This window comes from Dendrobates tinctorius, unplaced genomic scaffold, assembly GCF_039654945.1.
Source record: "Dendrobates tinctorius isolate UK_male_01 unplaced genomic scaffold, ASM3965494v1 ptg000202l, whole genome shotgun sequence".
In the NCBI taxonomy this organism is placed as follows: Eukaryota; Metazoa; Chordata; class Amphibia; order Anura; family Dendrobatidae; genus Dendrobates; species Dendrobates tinctorius.
The window spans coordinates 1227600-1241872 of NW_027361869.1; positions in this window are offsets into that span (position 1 = coordinate 1227600).

Consider the following 14273-nt stretch of genomic DNA (forward strand, 5'->3'; position numbering starts at 1 on the left):
GCTTGGTGTCAGAGGTTAGACACATCCAGAGGCTGCCAATATTACAGACTTAGTTCAACTCCAGCATGCTTTATAGGACTGCTGGAGGGCCAAGAACGCTTCCTCCAAAAGGGGGATGATGATTGATGGGGTCCACTGACTTATAACATACAGTCATGGATGGCCAAAAGTGCTGGCACCCTTGAAATTGTTACAGAAAATGACGTATTTCTCCCAGAAAATTACTGCACTTACACGTTTTGATATACAAATGTTTATTTCCTTTGTGTATATTGGAACAAAATTGGACATAATTTCACACAAAACTCCAAAAATGGGTCGGACAAAATTGTTGGCACCCTCAACTTAATATTTGATTGCACTCCCTTTTGGAATAAATAACTGCAATCAATCACTTCCTATAGCCATCTACAAGCTTCTTACACTTCTCACCTGGTATTTTAGATGACTCTTCTTTTGCAAACTGCTCTCGGTCTCTCATATTTGAAGGCGTCGTCTCCCAACAGCAATTTTAAGATCTCTCCACAGGTGTTCAATGGGATGTAGATCAGGAATCATTGCTTCCACTTCAGAACTCACCAGCGCTTTGTTTCTATCCATTTCTGGGTGCTTCTTAAAGTATGTTTGGAGTCATTGTCCTGCTGGAAGACCCATGACCCAGGACGCAAACCAAGCTAATTTGAGACCCAAAATCCATTGGTAATATTCATATTTAATGATGCATTGTACACAGTCAAGGAACTCAGTTGCAAAAGCAGCAAAACAACACTAAAAGATCTTTGAACCTCCACCATATTTGACTGTAGGTACTGTGTTGTTTTATTTGTGGGCTTCATTCAATTTTTGGTAAACAGCAGAATGATGTGCCTTACCAAAAAGCTCTATCTTGCTCTGTCCACAAGATGCTTTCGCAGAAGGATTTTGGCAAACTGACATACATTTTGGCAAACTGCAGTCTAACTTTTTATGTCTCTGTGTCAGCAGTGGGGTCGTCCTGGGTCTCCTCCTATAGTGTTTCATTTCTTTCAAATGTCGACGGATAGTCCACACTGACACTGATGAACCTGAGCCAGCAGGACAGCGTGAATGTCTTTGGAACTTGATTGGGACTTCTTATCCACCATCCGGACTATCCTGCATTGCAACCTTTCATCAATTTTTCTCTGCCATCCAGGAGATTAGCTACAGTGTCATGGATTGTAAACTTCTTGATTATGTTGCACACCGTGGACAAAGGAACTTCAAGATCTCTGGAGATGGACTCGTAACCTTGAGATTGTTGATATTTTTTGACAATTTTGGGTCTCAAGTCCTCAGACAGTTCTCTTCTCCTCTTTCTGTTCTCTATGCTTAGTGTCGCACACACAGGCACACAATGAAAAGATTGAGTCAACCTCTCACCCTTTTTATCTGGTTTCAGGTGTGATTTTCATATTGCCCACACCTGTTACTTATCACAGGTGACTTTGAACGAGCATCACGTGCTTGAAACAAAGTTGTTTACCCATAATTTTGGAAAGATGCCAACAATTTTATCAGGCACATCTTGGGGGTTTTGGGTGAAATTATGTCCAATTTGCCTTTTTTTTTCCTCTGCTCTGTTTGTGTTGTTCCAATACATACAAAAGGAAATAAACATATGTATAACAAAACGTGTAATTGAAATAATTTTCTGGGAAAAATATTTCACTTTCTGGAAAAATTTCAAGGGTGCCAACACTTTTGGCCATTACTATGACATTTTTAATGTTTTTTTTTTTTTTTTTTTTTTAACAACCCTTTAACCCCTTAGCGACAGAGCCAATTTGCAGCTTAATGACCAGGCCAATTTTTACAATTCTGACCACTGTCCCTTTATGAGGTTATAACTCTGGAACGCTGTAATGGATCCCGCTGATTCTGAGACTGCTTTTTCGTGACATATTGTACTTCATGTTAGTGGTAAAATTTCTTCGATAAGTCTTGTGTTTATTTATGAAAAAAATTTTTTTTTTTTTAAAACTTTAAATTTTTATGCCATTAAATCAGAGAGATGTGTCACAAATTTCTTAATAAATAACATTTCCCACATGTCTACTTTATATCAACACAATTTTGGAAGCAAAATTTTTTTTTGTTAGGAAGTTATAAGGGTTAAAAGTTGACCAGCGATTTCTCATTTTTACAACAAAATTTACAAAACCATTTTTTTTAGGGACCACATCATATTTAAAGTCATTTTGAGGGGTGTACATGACAGAAAATACCCAAAAGTGGCACCATACTAAAAACTAGACCCCTCAAGGTGCTCAAAACCACATTCAAGAAGTTTATTAACCCTTTAAGTGCTTTACAGGAACTAAAGCAATGTGGAAGGAAAAAAATTAACATTTAACTTTTTTTTTGCAAAAAATTTACTTCAGAACCAATTTTTTTTTTTCACAAGTGTTAAAAGAGAAAATCAACCACAAAATTTGTTGTACAATTTCTCCTGAATACGCCGATACCCCATATGTGGGGGGTAAACCCCTTTTTCAGCACACGGCAGAGCTCGCAAGGGATGGAGCACCGTTTGACTTTTTCAACGCAGAATTGGCTGGAATTAAGATCGGATGCCATGTTGCGTTCGGAGAGCCCTTAATGTGCCTAAACAGTGGAAAACTCCAACAAGTGACCCCATTTTGGAAACTAGACTCATTAAGGAACTTATCTAGATGTGTGGTGAGCACTTTGAACCTTCAAGTGCTTCACAGAAGTTTATAACGTAGAGCCGTGAAAATAAGAAATCCATTTTTTTTCCACAAAAATGATCTTTTCGCCCCCAAATCTTTATTTTTACAAGGGTAACAGGAGAAATCATACCCCCACAGTTATTGTGCGATTTGTCCTGAGTACGCTGATATCCCATATGTGGGGGGGGGACCACTGTTTGGGCGCATGAGAGAGCTTGGAAGGGAAGGAGTGCCATTTTGGAATGCAGACTTTGATGGAATGGTCTGCGGGCATCATGTTGCGTTTGCAGAGCCCCTGATGGGCCTAAACAGTGGAAACCCCCCACAAGTGACCCTATTTTGGAAATTAGACCCCCTTAGGAACTTATCTAGATGTGTGGTGAGCACTTTGAACCCCCAAGTGCTTCACAGAAGTTTATAAACGCAGAGCCGTGAAAATAAAAAGTCTTTTTTATTTCCACAAAAGTGATTTTTTTTAGACCCCAATTTTTAGACCCCCAAAGTTGGTAAATAGTGGGAACCCCTCAATTCTTCCTCCAACCCCAACCCCAACACACCCCTAACCCTAATCCCTACCCTAACCCTAATCCCAACCCTAATCCCTAATCCTAATTCTAACCCTAATCCTAGTTCACCCTAACCCTAATTCTAACCCTAGCCCTAACCCTAGCCCAACCCTAACCATAGCCCAACCCTAACCCTAGCCCAACCCTAACTAACCCTAGCCCTAACCCTAGCCCAACCCTAACCCTAGCCCTATCCCTAGCCCTAATGGAAAACTGAAAAAAAAATATTTTCTTTATTTCATTATGTTTGCCTATATAAGGGGGTGATAAACGGGGGGGGGGGGGTTATGTACTATTTTCTTTATTTTGATCACTATGATCGTTTATCATAGTGATCAAAATAATGAATGGAATCTGCCAGCCGGAGCCGGCAGATTCCCGGCGGGCGCACTGCGCAAGCGCCCGCCATTTTCAAAATGGCGGCGCCCATCGGAGGACGCCGGCGGGGCGCAGGAGCACCGGGAGGGGATAGAGGACCACGGAGAGGTACCGGGGGGGGGATCGGGGACCCTATTTCTCTCTCCTCTGATGTGCGATCACATCAGAGGAAAGAGAAATTTAATGCATAATCGCGGCTTCTTTCTTTTTTTGCGTTCGCCGTTATAGGGTTAATAACGGCGATCACAAAAGCGGGGTTGGTAAAAACCGACCGATTCATGTTCTCTGGGGTCTAGGCTACCCCTGGCAGCCAAGACCCCGGAGAAAATCCGACACTGGGGGCGCTATGTACTTTCTCCACAGCGCCGTGAATTAACGACGATGTGGTTTTAGTACACTCAATTACCGCCGTTAAAAGGCGTATCGGAGGTAGTTAAGGGGTTAAATAATTCTTAAATCCCAAGATATAAGGATAGTTGGGAAACAAATAATGAAGGGATAATTATATGGCGTAGTGACTCTTGCAAAATATATGAGTGTATAAAAGCAGAAGGACACATAAACATACGTTATGTCATCAGATGACAGCAACAGAAGCGTAAGGAAAGGGTGGAGGAGAGAGAAGTATGTAGAAACCAGGAGAGGAAAACTGAAAAGTTTTTTAATCAGGCAATGGAGGAATTTTTTTTAATTTTTTTTTTTTTTTAGAGATCCTGCAGCCAAGAAATAGAAATTATATCCGGTATGAGCCACTGGATGTCCTGACCCCTGAGTGGCGATTGGGACTCCAGACAGAGGTGCATAATAACCTAAATTACAATGTTTTCTGTCTTTTTTTAAGCCATATTTTTGTATCTTTTCCATATAGAGATTAAGAAAAAAAACACCATACTTAGAACATACTGTATTTGGACAAGCAAACATAAAAAACACCAAAAGCATAAAAAAATACCAAAATACCAGTGATCCAGCGATCCTTCAGCTTCAGAGCTGCACTTACAGGCTCTGTAGCATAGAGCTTGCAAGTGCTACCCTCGGCCATCACTGAAGTGGCCGGTAACCTAGGCAAAAATCAGTAAACTATAAAATTAAAAAATCCTTCTGATCTTGAGAACGGAGTTAATTTTTAATAAGAGGTAAATTGCAAGGCTGCTGCTTTTACAAGCACTTTGCGATCTTATCCATTTACGAAAACTCAAAATTTTATAATAAGATATTGCAAAAGGCATTTTTCGAAAATAGGGTAATTTTTTGATGGGGGTCTCCTTTGCTTTTGATCATGAGAAATCACAAAAGGGTTAATCACGCTAGTTTATAATGGAAGTTTTCATGGTTTTCAAGCAAGGGCAGGTAAATAAAACCTAGAAAGCCGCTGTATCATTCTGAGACGTATGGGCATGACGCTCGGTACGTCCTGGCACTTATCATACCTGTGAGCGACAGTCATTTATGCACATGACATGATTAGATAATCCCCGGCACATCACAACAAAAATCCTTGGCTATTAATCATTGTTGATGGTGTCGCTCTTCCCATACACCCCTGCCGGCAGCTCTGCAGTTTGGGGCACACCTGTTTAGGACAATGTTCTGGCAGACAGATATTACTAGTATGACAAGTATTACAGCCCTGATGATGGCTGGAATCTGGGAGCATCGTCACTCCGCTGCTCAGTACGCCCAGATATTCAGCGACAACCAATGCTATTACATCACTAGGGATTGTTAAGGGACAATAATCAATACGTCACTTTTATACTCCCCTTACTGTACATATAAATCACTTTTTTCCCTTTTTTTATTTGTATAATCATTGGAGCTCACAATTGGACTGGAATAAAAATTGGCCATTTAATTAAAGTTCAGATATCTTATTTGGCCATTTTTGGAAAGTGAGAGGACAGTAGAGTATCTAGAAAAAAAAAACCATGCAAACATAGTTTTGATCCATAATGGGGTTGGGTTAGAGGCCCAGAATAAAAATAGTGGATTTTCCTGTTGGGTGCGATTGTCTTCCCACGGGCAGTGTGAACACAGTCCAACATCTTGAGGACAAGCTGCCTCCAATGGAACACAAAGGACAGAATTATGATACCATTACTATGCTACAATCAGAGCCAACTTTGTAAACTTTATTATAAAATAAAGAAACCATCTCAACCATACACCGCTCCAGCAGTGCCACCTCGGTGATCTGCACCAGGAGAGGAAGAGGTAACATCGCGTCCATTCAGTCACCAGAAGGCCATGGAGTGTCTGTAAGGTAAGGGGACTCATAGACGGGACGTCATCACTTTTGGGTACCTTGAAGCCCATCAGGGGCCATAGAGTTCAGGTGAATTAATGGCCACTACATAATTGCTTCCTGCCCTGGCGGAGGGAGACCACCAATGTGACATTGCTAGAGTGGTGGACCGTTGAAGTGGTAAGTAGCACTTCTTTCTTTACACCATAGGGATATGTGCGCGTGACAAGTTTTTATTATGGTTTCAAGTTGCTTTTTCAGGCGGATTCCCGGAAGACACCACCTGAAAAAGTAACTCGAAGCCAAAAGCAACATTAACAATGTAAAACCAATTTGTTGTGCACATGTTCAGCCTTTTGCTACGGAAACCATGAAGTGGTTAAGGGACGTAGCATCGTCAATCTCCAAGCGGTTCATGCTTGTTCGCCACTATAGTACATAGTACAGAAAAAAATTGCTCTGGTAAAGAAAGACGCCGGATGAGTCACTTTAGGAAAAAGACCTTTTCGTAAAGTGACATCTCCTAGAAAACCTTTCTTTGTCAAAGTAATGGAAAACTCCTTTGTGCCTCTGAGTGAGTAAAACTTGACCTCCGCAGATGCAACCCATGTGTTAGCTCCATTTTCATGCCTCTCTTGGGTGGTCACCACCAGACCCCCTCACTTTCACGCATAACCCCTACTGGCAACATTACATTTCCCTACTAGATGATGTACCCCAAATTAGGACTCTAAGGCATTATGCTATGACATAAATACAGTCCCAATGTGCTCACCCGTCAGTAGGCTGTTTGTGGACAGGAGCTCCCTCTTTTCACCGGCATTACATCGTACTGAGAAGACAATTTCCAGGTAGTAATTTCAGAAAACGTGACGCCATGGAAATTCCACGCTCTGCTAACAGCAGACAAATCAATAATGGTGATGGATTCAGGAATGTGATGGATTTCTACACTCAATATAATAGTGCATAATATACATGGCTCACAGACAGTAGGATTGCTATGGGGTCAGTATGAGACATTTAGGGCTATGTTACCCCAAATGTTAAATAAGAGCTCCGATACGGAAAAAAGCGAGACATCGAAATTGCGTCACCAAGAAGGAAAAGTCTTGGAATTATTGAAATCACATGATGGGGACTTTATTAATGTTCAAATACTGAAAATGTGGAAACATAATATTCAAATCATCTTGATTTATTTAGTATGCAGTATGAGCCACATGCATAAATCCCGGCACTTACAGCCTCGGCTGCCATCACTGAGGTTATTAATGGTCGTCTGAGGAATGCTTTGGTGTCCTGAAAGCACTTAAAGCACTTGGGCAAATCATCAAGATCCTCCGCTGCTGGCAGCTCCTGCGTAATCACCGACCAATGACGTCCCAGATATGCTCGATGGGAGACAAGTCAGAGTCGCTGCAGTCATGGGAGCACATTATAGGTGGCTACCGTAGCACTAGCAACATGTAGTCTGGCATTGTGGTGTTAGAAAATTGCTCCTGGGACACTTTACAGAAACGGCCGCACCACAGGCTCCATCACCAAATCAATGTAACACTGAGCTGCTAGTGCACCTGGAATAAAGACTAGAGGGGTCCGGCTACTGTACATTATGCCCCTCCAGAATATTAGCCGGATGTTCCCTTAACCTTAGCTCTGTGGATATATGACATTGGGAGAGCTCCTATCTAAAATCCTTGACTAATATCTGAACAAACACTGGTCAGTCTCCTCCTGTTTCCCTTTGTCAAACTTTTGGAGGACAGCAGTTATCGAGAGCTTATAGAGGGTTTCCTGGAGTTAGGTACATTATTTTTTTTGCCAAACGATGTATACTGTACAAATAGTTATCACTATAGACCAGGGGTGGGCAATTAATTTTCCCAACTACTGAGAAACCAACTAATGTGGAGGTCGAACCAATAGGCTGAAATTAATTCTGTCCAATGTTAATATATTATTTATAATTATTAATGATGAGCAGAATTAAGTGTGGTGATACTCCCCATATACAGCTTGAGCCTCTACACCACCCTCCCTTATATACAGTATAAGGCAGCGCACAGCACCCCCTATATACAGTATGAACCCCCACACAGAACCTCCTATATACAGTATGAGCCCCCACACAGCACTCCCTATATACAGTATGAGCCCAACACAGCACACCCTATATACAGTATGAGCCCCCACACAGCACTCCCTATATACAGTATGAGACCCAACACAGCACTCCCTATATACAGTATGAGACCCAACACAGCACTCCCTATATACAGTATGAGCCCAACACAGCACTCCCTATATACAGTATGAGACCCAACACAGCACTCCCTATATACAGTATGAGCCCCCACACAGCACTCCCTATATACAGTATGAGACCCAACACAGCACTCCCTATATACAGTATGAGCCCAACACAGCACACCCTATATACAGTATGAGCCCCCACACAGCACTCCCTATATACAGTATGAGACCCAACACAGCACTCCCTATATACAGTATGAGCCCCACACAGCATCTCCTATATACAGTATGAGCCACCACACAGCACCCCCTATATACAGTATGAGACCCCACACAGCACTCCTTATATACAGTATGAGCCCCACACAGCACCTCCTATATACAGTATGAGACCCAACACAGCACTCCTTATATACAGTATGAGCCCCACACAGCACCTCCTATATACAGTATGAGACCCAACACAGCACTCCCTATATACAGTATGAGCCCCCACACAGCACCTCCTATACAGTATGAGCCCCCACACAGCACCTCCTATATACAGTGTGAGCCTCCACACAGCACTCCCTATATACAGTATGAGCCCCCACACAGCATCTCCTATATACAGTATGAGCCCCCACACAGCACTCCCTATATACAGTGTGAGCCTCCACACAGCACTCCCTATATACAGTATGAGCCCCCACACAGCATCTCCTATATACAGTATGAGCCCCCACACAGCACCTCCTATATACAGTGTGAGCCTCCACACAGCATCTCCTATATACAGTATGAGCCCACACACAGCATCTCCTATATACAGTATGAGCCCCCACACAGCACCTCCTATATACAGTATGAGCCCCCACACAGCACCTCCTATATACAATATGAGACCCAACACAGCACTCCCTATATACAGTATGAGCCCCCACACACAGCACCTCCTATATACAGTATGAGCCCCCACACAGCACCTCCTATGTACAGTATGAGCCCCCACACAGCACCTCCTATATACAGTATGAGCCCCCACACAGCATCTCCTATATACAGTATGAGCCCCCACACAGCACCTCCTATATACAGTATGAGCCCCCAAACAGCATCTCCTATATACAGTATGAGCCCCCACACAGCACCTCCTATATACAGTATGAGCCCCCACACAGCATCTCCTATATACAGTATGAGCCCCACACAGCACCTCCTATATACAGTATGAGCCCCCACACAGCATCTCCTATATACAGTATGAGCCCCCACACAGCACCTCCTATGTACAGTATGAGCCCCCACACAGCACCTCCTATGTACAGTATGAGCCCCCACACAGCACTCCCTATATACAGTATGAGCCCCCACACAGCACTCCCTACATACAGTATGAGCCCCCACACACAGCACCTCCTATATACAGTATGAGCCCCCACACAGCACCTCCTATGTACAGTATGAGCCCCCACACAGCACCTCCTATATACAGTATGAGCCCCCACACAGCATCTCCTATATACAGTATGAGCCCCCACACAGCACCTCCTATATACAGTATGAGCCCCCACACAGCATCTCCTATATACAGTATGAGCCCCCACACAGCACCTCCTATATACAGTATGAGCCCCCACACAGCATCTCCTATATACAGTATGAGCCCCACACAGCACCTCCTATATACAGTATGAGCCCCCACACAGCATCTCCTATATACAGTATGAGCCCCCACACAGCACCTCCTATGTACAGTATGAGCCCCCACACAGCACTCCCTATATACAGTATGAGCCCCCACACAGCACCTCCTATATACAGTATGAGACCCAACACAGCACTCCCTATATACAGTATGAGCCCCCACACAGCACTCCCTATATACAGTATGAGCCCCACACAGCACCTCCTATATACAGTATGAGCCCCCACACAGCACCTCCTATATACAGTATGAGCCCCCACACAGCACCTCCTATATACAGTATGAGCCCCCACACAGCACTCCCTATATACAGTATGAGCCCCCACACAGCCCCTCCTATATACAGTATGAGCCCCCACACAGCACTCCCTATAAACAGTATGAGCCCCCACACAGCACCTCCTATATACAGTATGAGCCCCCACACAGCACTCCCTATATACAGTATGAGCCCCACACAGCACCTCCTATATACAGTATGAGCCCCCACACAGCACTCCCTATATACAGTATGAGCCCCCACACAGCATCTCCTATATACAGTATGAGCCCCCACACAGCACTCCCTATATACAGTATGAGCCCCACACAGCATCTCCTATATACAGTATGAGCCCCCACACAGCACCTCCTATATACAGTATGAGCCCCCACACAGCACTCCCTATATACAGTATGAGCCCCCACACAGCACCTCCTATATACAGTATGAGACCCAACACAGCACTCCCTATATACAGTATGAGCCCCCACACAGCACTCCCTATATACAGTATGAGCCCCACACAGCACCTCCTATATACAGTATGAGCCCCCACACAGCATCTCCTATATACAGTATGAGCCCCCACACAGCACCTCCTATATACAGTATGAGCCCCCACACAGCACTCCCTATATACAGTATGAGCCCCCACACAGCCCCTCCTATATACAGTATGAGCCCCCACACAGCACTCCCTATATACAGTATGAGCCCCCACACAGCACCTCCTATATACAGTATGAGCCCCCACACAGCACCTCCTATATACAGTATGAGCCCCCACACAGCACCTCCTATATACAGTATGAGCCCCCACACAGCACCTCCTATGTACAGTATGAGCCCCCACACAGCACCTCCTATATACAGTATGAGCCCCCACACAGCATCTCCTATATACAGTATGAGCCCCCACACAGCACCTCCTATATACAGTATGAGCCCCCACACAGCATCTCCTATATACAGTATGAGCCCCCACACAGCACCTCCTATATACAGTATGAGCCCCCACACAGCATCTCCTATATACAGTATGAGCCCCACACAGCACCTCCTATATACAGTATGAGCCCCCACACAGCACTCCCTATATACAGTATGAGCCCCCACACAGCACCTCCTATATACAGTATGAGACCCAACACAGCACTCCCTATATACAGTATGAGCCCCCACACAGCACTCCCTATATACAGTATGAGCCCCACACAGCACCTCCTATATACAGTATGAGCCCCCACACAGCACCTCCTATATACAGCATGAGCCCCCACACAGCACCTCCTATATACAGTATGAGCCCCCACACAGCACCTCCTATATACAGTATGAGCCCCCACACAGCACTCCCTATATACAGTATGAGCCCCCACACAGCCCCTCCTATATACAGTATGAGCCCCCACACAGCACTCCCTATATACAGTATGAGCCCCCACACAGCACCTCCTATATACAGTATGAGCCCCCACACAGCATCTCCTATATACAGTATGAGCCCCCACACAGCACTCCCTATATACAGTATGAGCCCCACACAGCACCTCCTATATACAGTATGAGCCCCCACACAGCACTCCCTATATACAGTATGAGCCCCCACACAGCACTCCCTATATACAGTATGAGCCCCACACAGCATCTCCTATATACAGTATGAGCCCCCACACAGCACCTCCTATATACAGTATGAGTCCCCACACAGCACTCCCTATATACAGTATGAGCCCCCACACAGCACCTCCTATATACAGTATGAGACCCAACACAGCACTCCCTATATACAGTATGAGCCCCCACACAGCACTCCCTATATACAGTATGAGCCCCACACAGCACCTCCTATATACAGTATGAGCCCCCACACAGCACCTCCTATATACAGTATGAGCCCCCACACAGCACCTCCTATATACAGTATGAGCCCCCACACAGCACTCCCTATATACAGTATGAGCCCCCACACAGCCCCTCCTATATACAGTATGAGCCCCCACACAGCACTCCCTATATACAGTATGAGCCCCCACACAGCACCTCCTATATACAGTATGAGCCCCCACACAGCATCTCCTATATACAGTATGAGCCCCCACACAGCACTCCCTATATACAGTATGAGCCCCACACAGCACCTCCTATATACAGTATGAGCCCCCACACAGCACCTCCTATATACAGTATGAGCCCCCACACAGCATCTCCTATATACAGTATGAGCCCCCACACAGCACTCCCTATATACAGTATGAGCCTCCACACAGCATCTCCTATATACAGTATGAGCCCCCACACAGCACCTCCTATATACAGTATGAGCCCCCACACAGCATCTCCTATATACAGTATGAGCCCCCACACAGCACCTCCTATATACAGTATGAGCCCCCACACAGCACCTCCTATATACAGTATGAGCCCCCACACAGCACCTCCTATATACAGTATGAGCCCCCACACAGCATCTCCTATATACAGTATGAGCCCCCACACAGCACCTCCTATATACTGTATGAGCCCCCACACAGCACCTCCTATATACAGTATGAGCCCCCACACAGCATCTCCTATATACAGTATGAGCCCCCACACAGCACTCCCTATATACAGTATGAGCCTCCACACAGCATCTCCTATATACAGTATGAGCCTCCACACAGCACTCCCTATATACAGTATAAGCCTCCTACAGCACTCCCTATATACAGTATGAGCCCCCACACAGCACCCCCTATATACAGTATGAGCCCCCACACAGCACCCCCTATATACAGTATGAGCCCCACACAGCACCTCCTATATACAGTATGAGCCCCCACACAGCACTCCCTATATACAGTATGAGCCCCCACACAGCACTCCCTATATACAGTATGAGTCCTCACACAGTGCCTCCTATATACAGTATGAGCCCCCACACAGCACTCCCTATATAAAGTATGAGCCCCCACACAGCACCTCCTATATACAGTATGAGCCCCCACACACAGCACTCCCTATATACAGTATGAGCCCCCACACAGCACCTCCTATATACAGTATGAGCCCCCACACACAGCACCTCCTATATACAGTATGAGCCCCCACACAGAACTCCCTATATACAGTATGAGCCCCCACACAGCACTCCCTATATACAGTATGAGCCCCCACACAGCACCCCCTATATACAGTATGAGCTCCCACACAGCACCCCCTATATACAGTATGAGCCCCACACAGCACCTCCTATATACTGTATGAGCCCCCACACAGCACCTCCTATATACAGTATGAGCCCCCACACAGCATCTCCTATATACAGTATGAGCCCCCACACAGCACTCCCTATATACAGTATGAGCCTCCACACAGCATCTCCTATATACAGTATGAGCCTCCACACAGCACTCCCTATATACAGTATAAGCCTCCTACAGCACTCCCTATATACAGTATGAGCCCCCACACAGCACCCCCTATATACAGTATGAGCCCCCACACAGCACCCCCTATATACAGTATGAGCCCCACACAGCACCTCCTATATACAGTATGAGCCCCCACACAGCACTCCCTATATACAGTATGAGCCCCCACACAGCACTCCCTATATACAGTATGAGTCCTCACACAGTGCCTCCTATATACAGTATGAGCCCCCACACAGCACTCCCTATATAAAGTATGAGCCCCCACACAGCACCTCCTATATACAGTATGAGCCCCCACACACAGCACTCCCTATATACAGTATGAGCCCCCACACAGCACCTCCTATATACAGTATGAGCCCCCACACACAGCACCTCCTATATACAGTATGAGCCCCCACACAGAACTCCCTATATACAGTATGAGCCCCCACACAGCACTCCCTATATACAGTATGAGCCCCCACACAGCACCCCCTATATACAGTATGAGCTCCCACACAGCACCCCCTATATACAGTATGAGCCCCACACAGCACCTCCTATATACAGTATGAGCCCCCACACAGCACTCCCTATATACAGTATGAGCCCCCACACAGCACTCCCTATATACAGTATGAGTCCTCACACAGCGCCTCCTATATACAGTATGAGCCCCCACACAGCACTCCCTATATACAGTATGAGCCCCCACACAGCACTTCCTATATACAGTATGAGCCCCCACACAGCACTCCCTATATAAA